The following is a 16190-nucleotide window of genomic DNA, read 5'->3' on the forward strand; positions in this document are numbered from 1 at the left end:
TCCCTGGCCCCCTCCTTCCTTTTTYCCCCTTTCTGTTAGCTTTGCTTTCTCCATTAGAATTCTGGTTTCTAATTATATATTTTCTGGTTATTAAAACTCTTTCCTCTACACCCTTCCTTATGCCTCTTTCATAGCCTAAGCCAAAAATATTTGTCTACCACAAGTGATCAATGCCAGATTTGTTGTGTGGGCAGGATTAATAGTGAGGGATGACAAAATAGAGGCAAATTGATGCTTCACTAAAAATAGACCTGCTGCAGAAGGTAGAAACTGTTTCCTCATGTTGAAGCTAAAAGATAATTAATAGAGCAATTGGGATGAATTTGGGAAATGATTCTTGGTGAACCACATCCTTCCTGCACTCGGTGAAGAAGCAGAGGATGATACAGATTTGAAGCAAGCACAGCAGTGGTGAGAGGGTCGGTGTTTGCAGCCGTTGATCTCTAAAGCTGCCTGTCATTTGGCTTTGTTGTAAGTGGCTAGAGCACTGTTGCCCAGGGGGATGCTGGCAATTTTTGACATCTTCTTTTTTGGATGAGCAGGACTCTGTGTGGAGCTTGCTCTCAAGTGGAGCAGGCAAATTGTGCAGAGAGATGGACCATGACAAGSTTTCTTTCTTGCTCGCTTGTCTGTTTTACATCCAGTGTTTTACATTCTGGGATCAAGCCCTGAGACTTAATATAGCTATTTAATTGCACATAATTTAATCTGTTGTCCTGTAAATCATGTTCTCTCCTGTAAACTGTCTGACTGAAATGATGTTTTCATCCTTTTAATACAACAGATTATAGCAGCCAATTCCCAAGGCAGCACCTGCTGTTTAATTATAGCTAAGACACCACAGTTGCCAACATGGGGAAGAAACCTGTGCCAGAAATGAGACATTTCTGATGGTGGGAAACTGGAGGTGGCTGGAGGACAGGGAGAATGTCCAGGTGAGTCTGGTGCATACCCCTTGGAAGGCAATTTGCAGTGAGAGTAAAGGAGAAATAATAATATAAAAAGTTCTGGGATACAGTTAGAAATGTGTGCTCCTTTGCTAGTCAGGTTACTGCATCAGGAGATGCAGGGACCCCAACAGAGGACAGACCTGCTGGAATGGATCCAGAGGAGGGACACAAAAATGACCAGGTAGGGCTGGAGCACCTTTCCTGTGAGTGAAGGCTGAGAGAGTTGGGGCTGTTCAGCCTGGAGAAGAGAAGGCTCCAGGAGATCTTATAGAGACCTTTCAATATTTGAAGGGGGCTTACAGGAGAGATGGGGACAGACCATTTAGGCCCTAGCCTGTTGCAATAGGATAAGAGATAGTGGTTTTAAAGTAAGAGGGTAGGTTTAGATTAGATATTAGGAAAGAATTCTTTACTCTGAAGGTGGTGAGACACTGGAAGAGGTTACTCAGGGAAGCCCCATGCCAGGCACTGTTCAAGGCCAGGTTGGATGGGGCTCTGAGCAACCTGGTGTAGTGGAAGGTGTCCCTGCACATGACAGAGGTGTTCAAAATAGGTGTTTTTTAAGGTCCTTTCCYACCAAAACCATTCTATGATTTCAGTATGTGACAACTTGTGTTTATTTTATCTTTGTCAGTGGTAATGGCAGTTCCTCTATTTAGGAAGGTAGACACATCCAAACTTTAGTCGTATCACCTCTTAATCTTCCATTGAACAGTTTAGAGGAAAACTGCATCCCCCTGAAACCAGTAGGRGAAGCAGTCACTACTTGAATAATTTATTTCCCATGGCGATTCCAGTGATGCCCACTGATGACAGATTAGGCAGAGGACTTGTRACAAGGGTGGTAGCTGAGTGTCTGTAAACTCAGGGAAGCCCTGGGTAGGCAGAATCGGGAGAATAGATTTGTGCCCTCACCAGGAAGGAGACTGGCAGAATTCAGCTGTGACACTGTCCCAGGATCTGTTTTCCCAAACAAACATCGTGTGGGCATGGCCCAGTACATGTGCTAGACAGATGATCAGCCTACACACAACTCTTGACTTGTAGCAAAGCAGTATTTTTTTGCCGGGTGAAGGGTTTTTAACWGTGAAAGTCTCACAGTGAGAACWGGACATACATTGCTGGAAAGAGAGYTGTATCCATTCTGCTTTTATCAGAGCAGGTTATCATCAATGCAGATTTCCCTCCTCTCCTACTGCAGAGGCTTTACGGGAGTGGGTGTAGTAATTCTTTTGAACATTCTCACAAGGCTTTAGAAATGCCAACTTGATAAAATGTATAATTTTCTAAGGGCAACTCTGACTTCCCTTATGTATTGCCTCAGCTATACTTGGCATTCTTTAGTCTTCGCTAATTTTGTTCTTGGCATCTTGAATCCATGGGAGTCCTGGGCATGCAGGCTGGAAAAGACTTGATAAATTTAATTCTTCCTATGAGCAGAGGTAGTAGGATCAACATACCTAGACCACCCTGAAAACCTTATCAAGACATCTTGACAATTATTTGTCTATGCCTGTTCCTGAAGATCCTACATGAACAGGATTCTATATCAGTTGTCTACTTTAGGCTAAACTAACTTTATAATTAAGAAATTTAATTGGAATGATTAACTGAAGTCTTGCTTATTATAAATGCAGCCTTTTACATTCTTCTCCAGGCAGAGAACAACTCGAACAATGTTATTTAGTTTTAAAAATTTGTAATTAAGGTGTTTTACCATATAATCCTCATTTTCTTCCTGTGAGGCAAAACAAGTGTGTTCTTCCTAAGATTTTTCTTGGTCATAATTTTTAAACTATCAATATTGTTCACTAGATCACATTTTGGGTGAGAGAGATTTGAAAGAGGTTAAAACTCTGCTAAGAAAGAAAGCTATAGTTGTGGAAAGATACTTTAATTCCATCTCYGACAAAACAGTGGTGGATGTCTCACATGTCCAGTAATGAATAGGGAAAATTAAAAAAAAAAAAAAGGGATATGCTTCCTTCATAAGGCACACTCAGTTTTCAGCAATCAGTGGTTTAAGAGCTTCCTGAACTGGAGGTTGCATTTCTATCATCACATTTAATAGACGCTGATGGGCTAATTCAATTAACTAAAAAGGGGATTAGACAAATTTTATGGTTAATCTTCAAAGCATCTGGTGACATTGAGTTCCTCCATTTACGTGCTATCCACACAAAAAACATATTTCCCACAGCTTGTCTCAGATGTGCTTGCCTGGCAGCTTAACCACTGCTCCCACCCCTTTTATCCCCCACCAGCTCTTGCATTCTGAGAAATAGCAAGTGTCCTCCATATCATTTGTGTTTGCACAGACCAGTGTCAGCAGCAGCTTTTTTACAGAACTAAGAGTCTATCACTCCTGAAGTCCTAGAACAAAATGGAACTTCTCTAGAAAAATTATGGTAATTGGTCAGCACTCCAGGTTCTTGTCTCACAAGATATGCAACCAAAAGCTTGSTCTGGTGCTGCCCACTTCTGCCTGAGGTTGTCCTGGATCTTGGTTTGTCTGAAGAGAAGCTGCAGCCTGATTTCACTAAGGTTCTGAACTGACTCATTTCACCTGTGGCTTGTGCACAGTTACTGCACATTCCTGTCACCTGGGCCATGAACTTTGGGAAGTCATTACTGGCTCTTCTAGGCTAGGCCAAGGACCTCTTTCATCCACTTTGATTGGTGGTTCTGCAACACCAAGTAAATATTAAATACTGTTCCTGGCCAAATCAGTCTGCCAGTTCTTCACCTTAACTGTTCCATCCAGCTAAACAAAGAAAATGATCACGTAAGGATCAAAGCTGTCATCTGAAAATTTAAGGGTGAGTAGATGTGCTGAGAAATATGACCCCTAACAACAATTAAGCAGAAAAAATAATTGGAAATTTTTGATTTCTTGAAAGCTTAGGGAGAAGGTAACACAAAAATTTGATTTTTAGTATTGCACTGTAAATAACTGAAATCCTTATTTGCAAGGCCTCACCTCCAGAAGCTGGTGACTGCTTGGCTCATGGGCTGTTGGGTTCCAGCAGCTGGCTGGGAGTTGGGTGACAATCTGCCTCCTGGTAGCACCCTYAGCTTTGGTGCCCCTGTGCTATTCTGTGTCACCAGGGGAAGATGGAGGACAGATTTCTTGGTGGATCTCATTTGGACTGTCCAGCTCCTCCCAAGCTTTCCAGGAACTGCTGTAGGCTGAGGAGTGCCCCTGCCTGCTGCTCCAAGGATGACCTAAAACTGTTGCAGCTCCACCAGGTCCACGACAAAGGGTACCATGTTCTCCTTCCTCTCTTCCAAGCATGACCTGAATTAATGGCTTTGGGTGTAGCCATACAACCTCTGGAACTTTGTAAAAGGGAGTGGTGCGGCCATATAACCTCTAGTACTTTGTAAAAGCAGTTCTTGCCTCTCAACAAAGCAGCGTGGCCACCAGAGAAATGTAATAACCTCTTCTCTTTTCCCCTTTCCTTCCTGCAAATAGTGGGTCTTTCCTATTCCTTGTGTCTGTTTTATCATTCACACTTGCATGTACTTAATATATATACATTTTTCCAAAACAGCAGAATGGCAAGATCTGGTGTCAGTGTCACCAGGGCTGGCTCTGCAGGACTGTGGCTGGACTGAAGTGACCTGCAGATTAAACACTGCTCTGSAGGGCTGAAGTGCTACAGCATTCTGTGCCAGGACAAGTGCTGCTTCATGGACTGTGTTTGGAAGAGCACAGTAAACATATTTTACGGGATTTTATGAGGTTTTAGAAAAGACGTTGCACATTTTTTAATTTATGAGGGTAATGAAAGATCAAGAAGCATATTATGATTATAATTTGAAATCACCAAAGCTGTTTTTTGTCTTGTCTTGATTATTCTTTGACCCAATCTAAAATTTCTCTCCTGCACAGAAGTGTTCCACAGTTTCTCCTAAAATAGATCCATCCTGATTGTTCTGCTTCAGTAATGTTATAGGTCTGATTCAGTAAAAAAAGGAATTGCTGTACAGATGTCTTTATAAATATAATGAAAATGTTTTTCTTCTCTTCCTTTTCTTACCGATTCTCCACAGCTCGTCTCAGGAAAGTTACAAGGAACCTTCCAGAGAGCGCAGCTGGGAGCTGGTAAGTGTAGGGTGATGTCAAAATCATACAGTGGCCCTGCATCTATACTAAAGGGTAATAAAGTTGTGTGTAAGACAGGAAATCATAGACCAAATATTGGCAACCACATCCTATGTAGATTTTGCYGAGATTGGCTTTGATTGCCAACTGGTGGCCAGAAGCTGTCTCTGATTCAGCTCTTCCCTAAGGCCACCCACCTGGTGGCTCAGAGGCACTGGAGCAGCCAGGCYGCTTGTGGCCACAGCAGTGCTCTAGCCAGAGGTCAAGGGAGCATCTCCTGCCAACACAGAATGGGCTGATTCCCTCTTGTTGGTACATTTGGATTGGGTAAGAAATTTGGAATGCACTGTGTGCTGTGGTACTAAAGTGTGGGGTGTATTGATTGACCTCATTCCACTGGGAGAGTGCAGGTTTTGGGGTTTGCCAGTAGCCTGTGGAAACCTTTTGTAAGGCTGGGTRGGAGGAAGTGTTTCCAAACCACCCTTCTGGAGGGCTTCTGCTAACAAACTCATCAACTCCCTGCAGTGAATTGACCAAGGACCTTGCTGGGAGGTGGAATTTGCCATGGGCTGGGACTGCCCTACTTAACAAAATTACAGCTGCAGGTACTGGCTCTAGAGAGTCCCGTGAAGGCTGCTGTTTTCTACTAATGGCCTCTAGGTATTCCAGTGAGACTGAGCTTCCAGGGATATCTGAGTGATTTTGTGATCATCTTGGGCAAGGAGKAGGTGGCAGGGGAATGATCTCTCATAGCACATGCAGCTTCTGTAGCTGGACTGAAAAGGAGAACCAGGTAGGAGTTAAGGGGCAGGAAAGCTTGTTTGTTGGCTGTCAGGCTGACAGAAGACTTTCCTTTCTAAGCCTCAAGAATCCCAGTGTTACGGAAATTACGGCCTGAAGATAGCCCAAAGGAAGGCAAGCCTTGAGGTGGTAGTAGTCTTCCTGCATCCTGGCTATTCAAGAARGAATGTCCTTAATAAAGGTCTATCTGGAGAAGAGGCTGCTTTTTGACCTTCCTCTGCTTGGCTTTGATTTCAGGCTTTCCCTCACTTGTTTGTATAACACTGGGGCAAACTTTGATAACTTAAATTRCTGGCCTGGACCTCAAACAACTGGCAAAAAATGGTCAGAAAAGGCAGCGCAGCGCTGCTGCTTTCCCCTGGCTGGTGACCACTCCTTCCTCTTATCACTGAGGCCGTTGGTAGCTCAGATTGCTCTTGTTCTTGTCACAAAGGTTTTGGGTAGGAGGGGAATTGAGCAGGGAAAACACAACGTCCCAGCTTTGCAGGAGCAAGTTTTAAAGCCAAGTCTTGCCAAAATACATCCCTGTGCTCCATTTCCAAACTGCAGTCCGTGGCTGAASTTGAACTTTCCCTCTGAATATTGCTACACTAGTTTCTGGAAAAAGCTACCAGAAAACAGAATACAAAGGAAAACACAGGAGAGGAGAGGTGTTCACCACCTGCCTGTTTTTAAACAGGAGTCCACCTGCTGAGAAGGTCTGGTACAGTTCAGAGGGATCCTTGTTGTGWCACAGTGATTTTCCTATCTCTACTTCTAACCACCCTCTGTGGTCTTTTTTGGAGAAGGGAGAATGTGCTGCTCTGCTCCACAGAAGCTACTTATAGCAATGTTCATGGCGCTGGAGAGCTGTCAGCTTTGCTAAGTGGTGAGGCAGGGGGGAAGCAGATACTTGAGATAAGAATAGTAAGTGAAATCTTAAATTTGACAGGCCTGTCAAGGAGGAAATTACAGCTTGGAGGAGGAAAAGTGGTTGTGTTTTGAATTTTCTGTAGTAAATATAAAGTCTGGGGGTTTTGGCGGTGAGGAGGCAGTTCCACCAGGAATGTGTAAAGCTTTGTTTTGGACATGCCTGCCACAGCTGTTTTTCATTATAAGAGAGCAAGAGGAGGACTTGGTGACAAGGAAACCTTGTGTACTGTGGTAGAGCTGGTGCAGAAGATGCAGGAAGGCAGGAAGGGATGAGTGTGGAGGGAGCCTGGAAATCTCTTAAACAGCCCAGAATGAGTGACACCTGAAGTGACACYTGAATGAATCTGGCACAAGATTGCCCTTTCTTCCCCATCCCCACCAACACAAGCTGCTGACCTCACCTGGCAGGAAYTGCGGGGCAGCTCCCAGCTGTGCCAGGGGCCAGGCTCTTCTTTTTCATGGGCTGTGTTTAAGAATGTGATGCTTGCTTTTAAAATTTTATTTTAAATTCTGCTCCCWGGCCAGCTTGAACTTGTGCTGTGGAAGAAGTACCAGCATTTATGGCTGCTCTGCTGAGTTTCTGTCGAGATTTCTGCCAGAGGGAGTGGGTTAGGATACGAGGGGAGGTGAGGGATGTGCAGAAGAGCTCTATGAGTCCAATCTAGAAATGTGCCAGCGCACACACCATCACCTGCTGCTCACAGGAGGCACAAGGGAAAAATAATGTGTCCAGRGCCAGGCAACAGGCTGCAGTCAAAGCATGAGCAGTGCAGCCACACCTCTGCCCTTCCTGTTGAACTCTGCACTGCTCTGGATAAGCTGTCCTACTCATTCCCTGCTCCTTCATGTGGAGTATCGGCTCCTTTTTCTGCAGGATGTGTTCATGTAAATGGAATGCAATTTCCAGTGAAAATAGGAGAGAGATACACCTTCATCCTTTTCTTCTCCACCTGAGAAGGTTTGGCGCTGTACCAGTAACACCAGTGATGAATTTGGTGAAGGGAGGGTGTGGGGCTCCAGAAATGACAGTACTGCAGACCGGATGATCTGGTCTCACTTTTGAGGCAAACCCTTGGTTCTGTTTCTGAGCACTTACGACCATTTAAGAGGGCCATGATGGTCCTAGGATTGTTTGTGTAAGATATCAGGATGTTTCACTTCTCCTAACTGTCCTCCTGTTTAGACAGAAGAGGTGAATGATTTTTGCTTTTTCTTGAAGTGAGACTCAGCAGTGACAATATCCCAAAACACAGGAATGTCATGTTGTTGATGAGCTTGGTCTTTGAATACAGAGCTGTTTGCTCCCCCTCTTCCAGAGTGGATTGTGCCCACAATTTTGAAGTTCTGCCAAAATACTTTTGGATGCTTTCTCATTGCTACAGAGCAAACAAAGGAGAGTTCCTAGTGCAGACAGCAGGGAAATAAGGTCCAAGCCAGAAGTTGTTCTGCACCCTGTGGACACACTGGTGTGATAATGGGGAGCAGGACAGCCAAAGGCTAACTAACCCAGGGCACTGCCAGAAAACCAGACTGATGACCACCTCTCCTACCAGGGGTCTGGTGTTGGATTCTTATGGTGCTATCACATTGCCAAGAGCCTAGGTCAGTGGAGCCAAAATAAATATTTTAGCAAAGGCTGATGATCATCACAGGTTTCTTGGAGATTTGAGTGCTAAGACCATTCATTTCTGCCATAACAAAAAGCTCAGTTGCTCAGGTGGTCTCCTTCTTTCTCCTCTCTTTTCCCCCATCCCTYCTCTTTTAAACCATTTTTTTCCCCTAGGTTCCAAATGACCATATTGATCACTTACAAGGGCTAAAAATAAAGGTGAGAGTTGGGAAGAAATGAGAGATGGGAACAAGTGAGAGATGGGAACAAGTATTCTGCTTGTCACATTCAGATTCAGTTTGGGCAGGAGCACAAGGTAAGCAATGGTCTTTGTGTCCTCRCTCTGGGCAAGGGCAGTGCAGAGAGGATGTGCCAGCCAKGGGGGCGGAGGGGAAGGTGGTGATRAAGCATTGCTCAGCTGAGCCTGGCTGCTGCTTCCCTAGGTCTCTCTCCCTTCTGGCTCCCCAAACRGTCTGCAGCACTTGCAAAGAAAGTAGGGCTGGCTTCTGCTTCCCCGTCAGCTGAAATGCCACAGGATGTGGCTTCTCGTTTTTTCCTCTCTAGTCCTCTGGGAACAAAAAACCTTCATGTTCCAAATACAGGCTCTTCAGAAAGGAGGCACAGGCAGATTTCCCCACACTTGCCTCTSTGTTTTCCCCCTTTGCCCAAGCAGCACCACACTGAGTGCTGTTCACAGCTTCTTGCTTTACAGATTTACCTATCACTTACCTTCCTTTCAGCTCAAACTAACCACAAAGCCATACCTTCTAGTTCAAAACCCAGGAGTCCTAATATYTGACAGTAAGTAGACACATGGTCATATTTCAGCCTGTAGTTTTTAGAGGTCTGGAAATAAACACCTGGCTTCTCTCAGTGCCAAGCTCCTCAATAGCCTGTTATAGCCTACACCTACTAATGCTCTCAAATGCAGAGCTGTTAGAGCTGTTGCCCCTTTTATGGGTGTTTTTTCCCTGGCGTGCCTTCTTGAGGTGGACTCCCCACGCCTGCCCCCACAGTCTTGGCAGATAAAATGCAAGCTCTTTTTTTTTTTGCAAGTGGTCACTTTAAACTTTCCACTTCAGCTTGTTATTGCCCATTTGCTAAGAATCTTATTTCCTGTTGTTTTCTCTTTATTTCCATTTGGTTTTGGGTAGTTCCTGAGGTACAGTGTCCTCTCACAACAACAGCAGATGTCAGCATGGCTTGTCTCGTGGCACAGGCTGCATAGAGAAAACAGCACTGCCCACTGTGCCCACTGCTATGAGCTGGTGGCACATCAGGWAACTCCTTGGGTGCACAAAAGGCAAAGACAGACTGACTTTCATGTGGGGAAACTGATGGAACCAGTGTGCAGCTGTCATGTAGTGGGCTTTACTGGTGGAATTGAATGCATTTCAGAGGAAAGCAAGATTAATTCCCACCCTTGTATAGGTGGGAAAACCAAAGCACGTGTAAAAGTTCTTCAACAGATCAAGTGCTGCACTGAGAACACAACTGGAATATAAATCTTCAGCCTCTCAGACTTGTGGCTTGTCTATTCCCTGTTTGGAGAGGGTTTATGCACRAGCATGATTAAAAATGCCCAAAAACTATGCCTTGACTGAGTTATTTCATGGCAACTGATGTTGAGGTCTGTTATTTTTTTTTCCAAGGCTCACATARCAAAGGGGGAGAAAATAGAAAGGTTTGGAATGTGTTTGCAAAGTTATAGGAGTGATGATTGATCAGGACAATGTGGAAGTAGAAATCTTTCAGAAGGGGACAGAAGACTGAAGAGTTGCTCAGATGGTAGACGGATGAATTGTTCAAGAGGTCACACGAAATGGCAGAGGGTAGAAGATCTGTCATGGAAAAAGAAGAAATGCTGAGGAGATATGTGGGGCATGGGGAGCCCTGAAAATCTTGCTCTCTCACAAAGTTCCGGACCCATCAGGTAAAAGAAGTCTTGAGGAGGTGGAAAAAGCAGGGCCAGATCACTTATGGCAAAGTCCTATGTCACTTGGGAGAGGAAAAGGGAGGCTCAGGGTACCTGTGTTTGGCCKTTCTGGGGTGCTTACAACTAAGAAAGATGTGTTGGATTTCCAGATAATTCACAGAAATGGAGGGAAGAAATTATTGGCTGATAAATTTGGTGAAATTTGTTTTTTCTCACCCTTTTCCTTCCTCGCTTTACTCTCAACTGCCCTTTAAATATAAGAGAGTTTCAGAAACCACAGAAAAATTCTCTTGTTCTTACAGCACTCTATAAGAAGTTGTATTAGCTGTTGATATTGCCCACTTAGAAAAATTTTGGCTCTGTTTTTTCTTTTTTAATGATGCCTAATATTACAAAAGTCAGGTTGTTCAACAGMTTTATCTAGTTTTATCTTAGGGTTTGCTCTTTTCTTGTTGCCTGTTTGAATATTTTTAGCCTGGGCAAGAGAGAGGAACTGGCCAATTCATTACCCCTGTTCATTAGCACTGGTTTACTGCTGTGTACCACTGGGCATGCTAGAAGAGGAATGTAATTGTTTTTTGTAAAGAAATTTTGAGATTAAGGCAAACAAGGAAGAAAAGAGGCTTGAGGAGGTCAGCTACCCCATTTCCCAGCCTCAGGACAGAACTGGTTCTGTGCCATCAATCTGAGAGGTGTTTGACACATTTGACTTCCTGAAACCTCTGGCAGGTCTGATTTCTCGATCTCTTCTAGTTTCTATTCTAACAATCCACAACACTGTAATGTTATTCCTCATATATATCCCAGGCTCCCATCTTACTGTGATTTGCTGCCTGTACTTGAGCTGTTTACCAAGGGCATGGAAGGTAGGTTATTCTTTTTACAGCAGCTAACACTGTTCTCACCTCTCCTCTCTGTCCTCCTTCCTTTAGGCTGATGAACATTGTGGCTACTGATGCAGTTTTACAATGAATATCCCAGCTCCTCTGTAATATTTTCATTCAGACCATATTTTCCCTAGTTTGGTTTTGCCAAGCTCACATGAAACACTGTCAAAGCCCTCAGCACAATGTACGTGTTTTTTTTTGTGCTTGCCTTGTCTTTGTCATAGAAAGAAACACACTTGATTGGATCTGTTTGTGACAGACGTGGGTGGGATTTTGCAAACCTCCCAAATACTGGGAAGATGTTCCCAGAAGGAGTGTTAATTTTGTTTTCCCTTGGAGTTAAAGTTTAATGAAGCAAGCCATAACTCTGACTCCTCCCTTTCCCCTTTTCTAAGATGGACATTGTCTTCATAACTCTTCTGGAAGCATCCTAACCCTGCACAAGCAGTCAGAGACCACTTCTGATGGCTCCAAGGGTTCTGAATTCCTCTGGATTAATTACATCCAAATAAAAACTTCATAGTTTATCTACACTTATCTACTTTGTTCTTTATCAATTCTAACCTGAGGTTATCCCTGATATTACTGGCATTAATTTTGTTGACTGCCTGATCCGAAATGTTTTTTTTTTTTTAATAGATACTGAAGCAAAAAAAAAATCATTAAACACTTTCTTGCTTACTGATGTTTAATTAAAGAGCTTTCAATGCCTCTTAATAGATCTGTTAATCTCTTGTTTTCCTTTTACTAGCATTGTACAAATGCAAGCTTTAACATAGTTTTTTTCCACTGTCAGCTGTATATTACTTTCTGCCATGTCCCCTGATTTTCATCTCTATACATCTGTGCCATCACTGCTTGTAAATTTTATCTCTTTTCCCAGAATCTACATGCTGCTTCTCTGTGGAGAAGGTTGCTGAAGAGCCTTAAGATTGAGTCTCTTTCTCCATGCCATTTCTGTGAGGACAATTTGTGAACTGGGTATGCTTTGTTTAAGGACTGGAGGCTCTCATAATTTTTTCCTCATAGGATCTGAATTMTGTTCATTTAATTCCATATTCAACAACTTATTTTGCTCTTCTCACTTTTTCTTCTCCTACGACTCTGAGACCTTATCGTTTTCTTCCTCTCTACCAGTTTCCTCACCTGCTTTTCTGTTTCAGTGCATTTCACTACTGTCCGCATCAAATACCCCTCCGAGGGATTTCAGAGACTTTGTATCCACAGTATTTCTTCTTGCATATGGCTGAACACCCTGTGGAGCAGCCTGTGATCTTGTCTCAGCTCATCCCTTACTTCCCCTCACTACAGGTAACCACTGTCATGTTTCAGTTTGGCTAAAGTTTCATAATTTGGTTTCTAAATTGTTTTCTTATGGTTTGAAATTACCCCAGCCATCTCTGCCCTCTCTGTCAGATCTTATTCCAATTTACCAGCCACACTGAGGCTTGTTTTACAAAATCCCTCAGCGAAGATAGCAGCAAAGAAAACTCAGAAATGCTGGATGTGTGTGTGGTGGGGCTTGTGAAAATGAGTATAGCAAAGTTAATTTCAAGGCTGTTATGAAGTCAGTAAACTGGAGACAGAGCTGATAGAAGTTTCTTGCAAAGACCCCATTTTGCTCTTGAGTGAAGCGGATGAAGATGTTAACTCAGTCACGTCCTCCTTGTCAGCAGTGTTCTGCTGCATTGGCTGAAACAATTGTTTTCTTCTCATAGAAGTCCAACAAGTAATGAAACCTTAATCCTTCTGTTTCTTAAGCAGAATATCATGTGTTCTCTATTTTAATTGGATTGAGGCCTTGCTGATACTTCATTAGTTCAACTATGAGCCTTACAGAAATTCTTGTGCCTAAGTTCTGATCTCCTGAGTTGTGGTTCAGCATCACGTTCCTGTGCCTGAGTGTGCCTGCCGTATCATTCTGTCAAAATTCCTGTCTAATATGGACTTGTGTTGTGCAAATATTGTATCTTTGGTGGGTACTTTAATTATCAGAGGAAGATGGGTGGAAGAAAACTGTGAAGTCCAGAATGTGCCCAGTGTGTGATCATAGAATGACTTGGGTTGGAAGYRACTTTTTAAAGATCATATAGTCCAACAYCCCTGCAATGAGCAGGGGCATCTTCATCTACATGAGGTTGCTCAGAGAAGCTTGCAGAAATAGTGTTGTTGCGTTTGTTTATCATTGAGGATACAGCTCAATCTCATCAGTTCCCCCATGCTGTTTACAACACAAATTCAACAGCCACCTGCTGCACATGAGAGTTTSAAACTCAAATTAACTCTGAAGTGGGAACAGATTTTGTAGTTCTGTGTGACCAAAAGTTTGTTAATTCTATAATTAATCTTGGACTGTCTGTAAAAGAAAATGAACATTYTTTAAATAGTCCTGACAGACCAATAGGAACTCAGGTTTGGCATCACCAGACTCCTAACTTACCTTGAATTATGACTCTTCCAGGAGTAGCAGCAATCTTTGTTACTGGGTACTGCCATTGCAGCGAATCCCTTGTCACTAACCGGAGTTGCCTCTGATTTGGTTCAATGTTCTTTGTCCAACAGGGATGGGAGAGCAAAAACTAATAATTTAAAAAAAAAAAAAAAACCAAAAAAAAAAAAAAAAAAACCAAAAAAAAAACAAACAGCGGAAAGTATATTAATGGTGAAAAAAAACCTGTGTGGAGGAAAAGCGCTTCAAGCAGCGGCTCCGAGCCGTGAGTGCCCGCCCGGCCGAGCGAGGCCTCAGCTCCCGGAGCGGCGCTGCCGTGGCTGCCATCTGCAGGCCCGGCCTTCGGGAGCACGGCCCGCTGCCGAGACACCTTCATCGGTCAGTGCCACATGGCAAAATCAGCATAGGCAGTGTGCACTCACAGCCCGCAAAGCCAAACGTGTCCTGGGCTGCATCCAAAGCAGCGAGGAGAGCGGGGGATGGAGGGGATCTGCCCCTCTGCTCTGCTGGGAGCCCACATGGAACACTGCACCCARCACAGGACAGGGAGCTGGTGGARMCAGGMCACCSGAGGGTCACCGAGCTGGTCACAGGGCTGGAGCACCTCTCCTGGGAGGAAAGGATGGGAGGATCGGGGGTTTTCAGCCTGGAGAAGAGAAGGCTCTGGAGKGAYCTCATTCTGGCCTTGCAGTGCCTGAAGGGAGCCTACAGGAAAGATGGAGAGGGACTTTTTATGAGAGCRTGTAGTGACAGGACAAGGGGGAATGGCTTCAAATGAAAAGARAGTAAGCTTAGATTAGATATTAGGAAAAAGTCTGTACCATAAGTGTGGTGAGACACTGGAACGGGTGGCCCAGAGAAGCTGTGGATGCCCAATCCCCAGCAGCTCAAGGCCAAGCTGTATGGCACTYTGAGCACCCTGGTCTAGTGGAAGGTGTCTCTATCTATGGCAGGGSGGTTGGTACTTGTTGATCTTTAGGGTCCCTTCTGACCCCAACCATCCTATGATTCCATATACTTTTATTTGTTACAAAGTGCAGACCAGGTACTGCTCAGGAGAATGTTAAACACAATAAATTTGTGTATGTTTTGATGTCTTGAAACACGTAAACCTTGTAGGAATCTTTATCAGGGCTCTTTTCCCCCTTGTTACACTGGTCTGCAACTTTCCCCCACAGGTCACGTCCTTTTTTTTTTTTTCCTCCCTTACCTTGTACTTTGTTTGGCAGCCACCAGGAGCCTGTGGTGTAACCCCAGCAAGAGCTGCTCCTGGTGTTGTCAGGGAGCAGACAGCAGTAGAATTGATGTGACTGGTTTCAACATCCACCATTTTCATATCTAAATAGTCATGGCACTGAGCCATATCATGAGGGCCTTTCCCACTGCATACAGTGGAAAGATTTCCATCTTGCTGGGACAGAGCGAGTCTTGCCTGGCATCTTAACCACCCACAATAATTAGTCAGATGGTAACTAGTCAAACATGGCTTTACCCCTGCTTACAACATTTTTTTGTCTTTCAAAAAGTAAAAGAGCAGCTTTCAAAAGTAAAAGAATGATGAAAATTTTAAAAAACCTGCTTCAGTCTGTGACCATGTCAGTAATCTATATAAGGGAGCACCTTACCACCAGCTTGCTCTGATACTCTTTCTGCATCTTCCAGTCCTATTTCATTGATGCTTTTAATGGTGGAAATGAGCTTTGTCATGGAAGGTATGAATGAATATGACAGCCATGGACTCATGTCATGCACGACTGTTTTATGTGTATCAACTGCAGAGGGTCGGAGTGTAAAGCGAGGCAGGCTTTGGCAGTTATATGAGTGAATGTAATTATTATTACTACTATAAGCAAGTTTATTCTTCCTTCAAAAACCTCTTGTTCTCCTCAGTACYCAGACACCTGTGCAGTGCAGAGATGTTCGGAGCAGTGCAGGGGCATGTGAAGATGCTACCCTAAACCATATCAATTTTTCATGACCCATCTGTTCATGCTTCCTCGCTTACCTGGGCAGTTCTGTCTGATGCATACTTCATTTGGAGATGGCTGCTCATTATACCCTTTCACCTGTGGTACTGCATCGAGTTCTGGGGTCCCAAGCACAGGAAAGGCTGTTGGACCTGTTGGAGTGGGTCCAGACGGGGGCTGCAAAAATTATTAAAGGGCTGAAACACCTCTGCTATGAGGAAAGGCTCAGAGAGTTGGGGTTGTTCAGCCTGGAGGAGAGTGGGGAGACCTTGTTGGAGCTTTTCAATATTAAAGGGGTTTTCTAAGAGAGATGGGGMCAGACTGTTTACCTGAGCCTGTTGCAATAGGACAAATGGTAATGGTTTTAAACTAACAGAKGATAGATTCTGGTTAGRTGTAAGTGTCCTGGTTTCAGCTRGCAKAGAKTTAATTTTCTTCCTGGTWGCTGGTACAGTGCTSTGTTTTGGATTTCGTATGAGAACAGTRTGATACCACTGATATTTTAGTTACTGCTAACTGTAGTTAGCAGTAGTTAGAGTGTGACTGTAGCTCAAAGACTTGTTGGTTTCCC

The 16190-nt window shown here is 43.9% G+C and overlaps 1 long non-coding RNA gene across 3 annotated transcripts; it reads left to right on the top strand.

Annotated features, from left to right (window-relative positions):
- The first annotated feature begins 3680 nt into the window (after positions 1 to 3680).
- Positions 3681 to 11844, top strand: LOC130576655 (uncharacterized). 3 transcript variants are annotated; one of them, XR_008965686.1, is made up of 4 exons: positions 3681 to 3769; positions 4059 to 5058; positions 8555 to 10313; positions 11124 to 11844. It is a non-coding gene; the product is annotated as an uncharacterized LOC130576655 (long non-coding RNA). The 3 variants fall into 3 exon arrangements; XR_008965685.1 differs by having other exon boundaries at positions 4059 to 4213; positions 4505 to 5058; positions 8555 to 11844; XR_008965684.1 differs by having other exon boundaries at positions 8555 to 11844.
- Positions 11845 to 16190: the final 4346 nt, after the last annotated feature.

The sequence above is a fragment of the Malurus melanocephalus genome, unplaced genomic scaffold (genome assembly GCF_030028575.1).
Source record: "Malurus melanocephalus ecotype Western Australia unplaced genomic scaffold, MMel_1.1 scaffold_147, whole genome shotgun sequence".
Taxonomy (NCBI): domain Eukaryota; kingdom Metazoa; phylum Chordata; class Aves; order Passeriformes; family Maluridae; genus Malurus; species Malurus melanocephalus.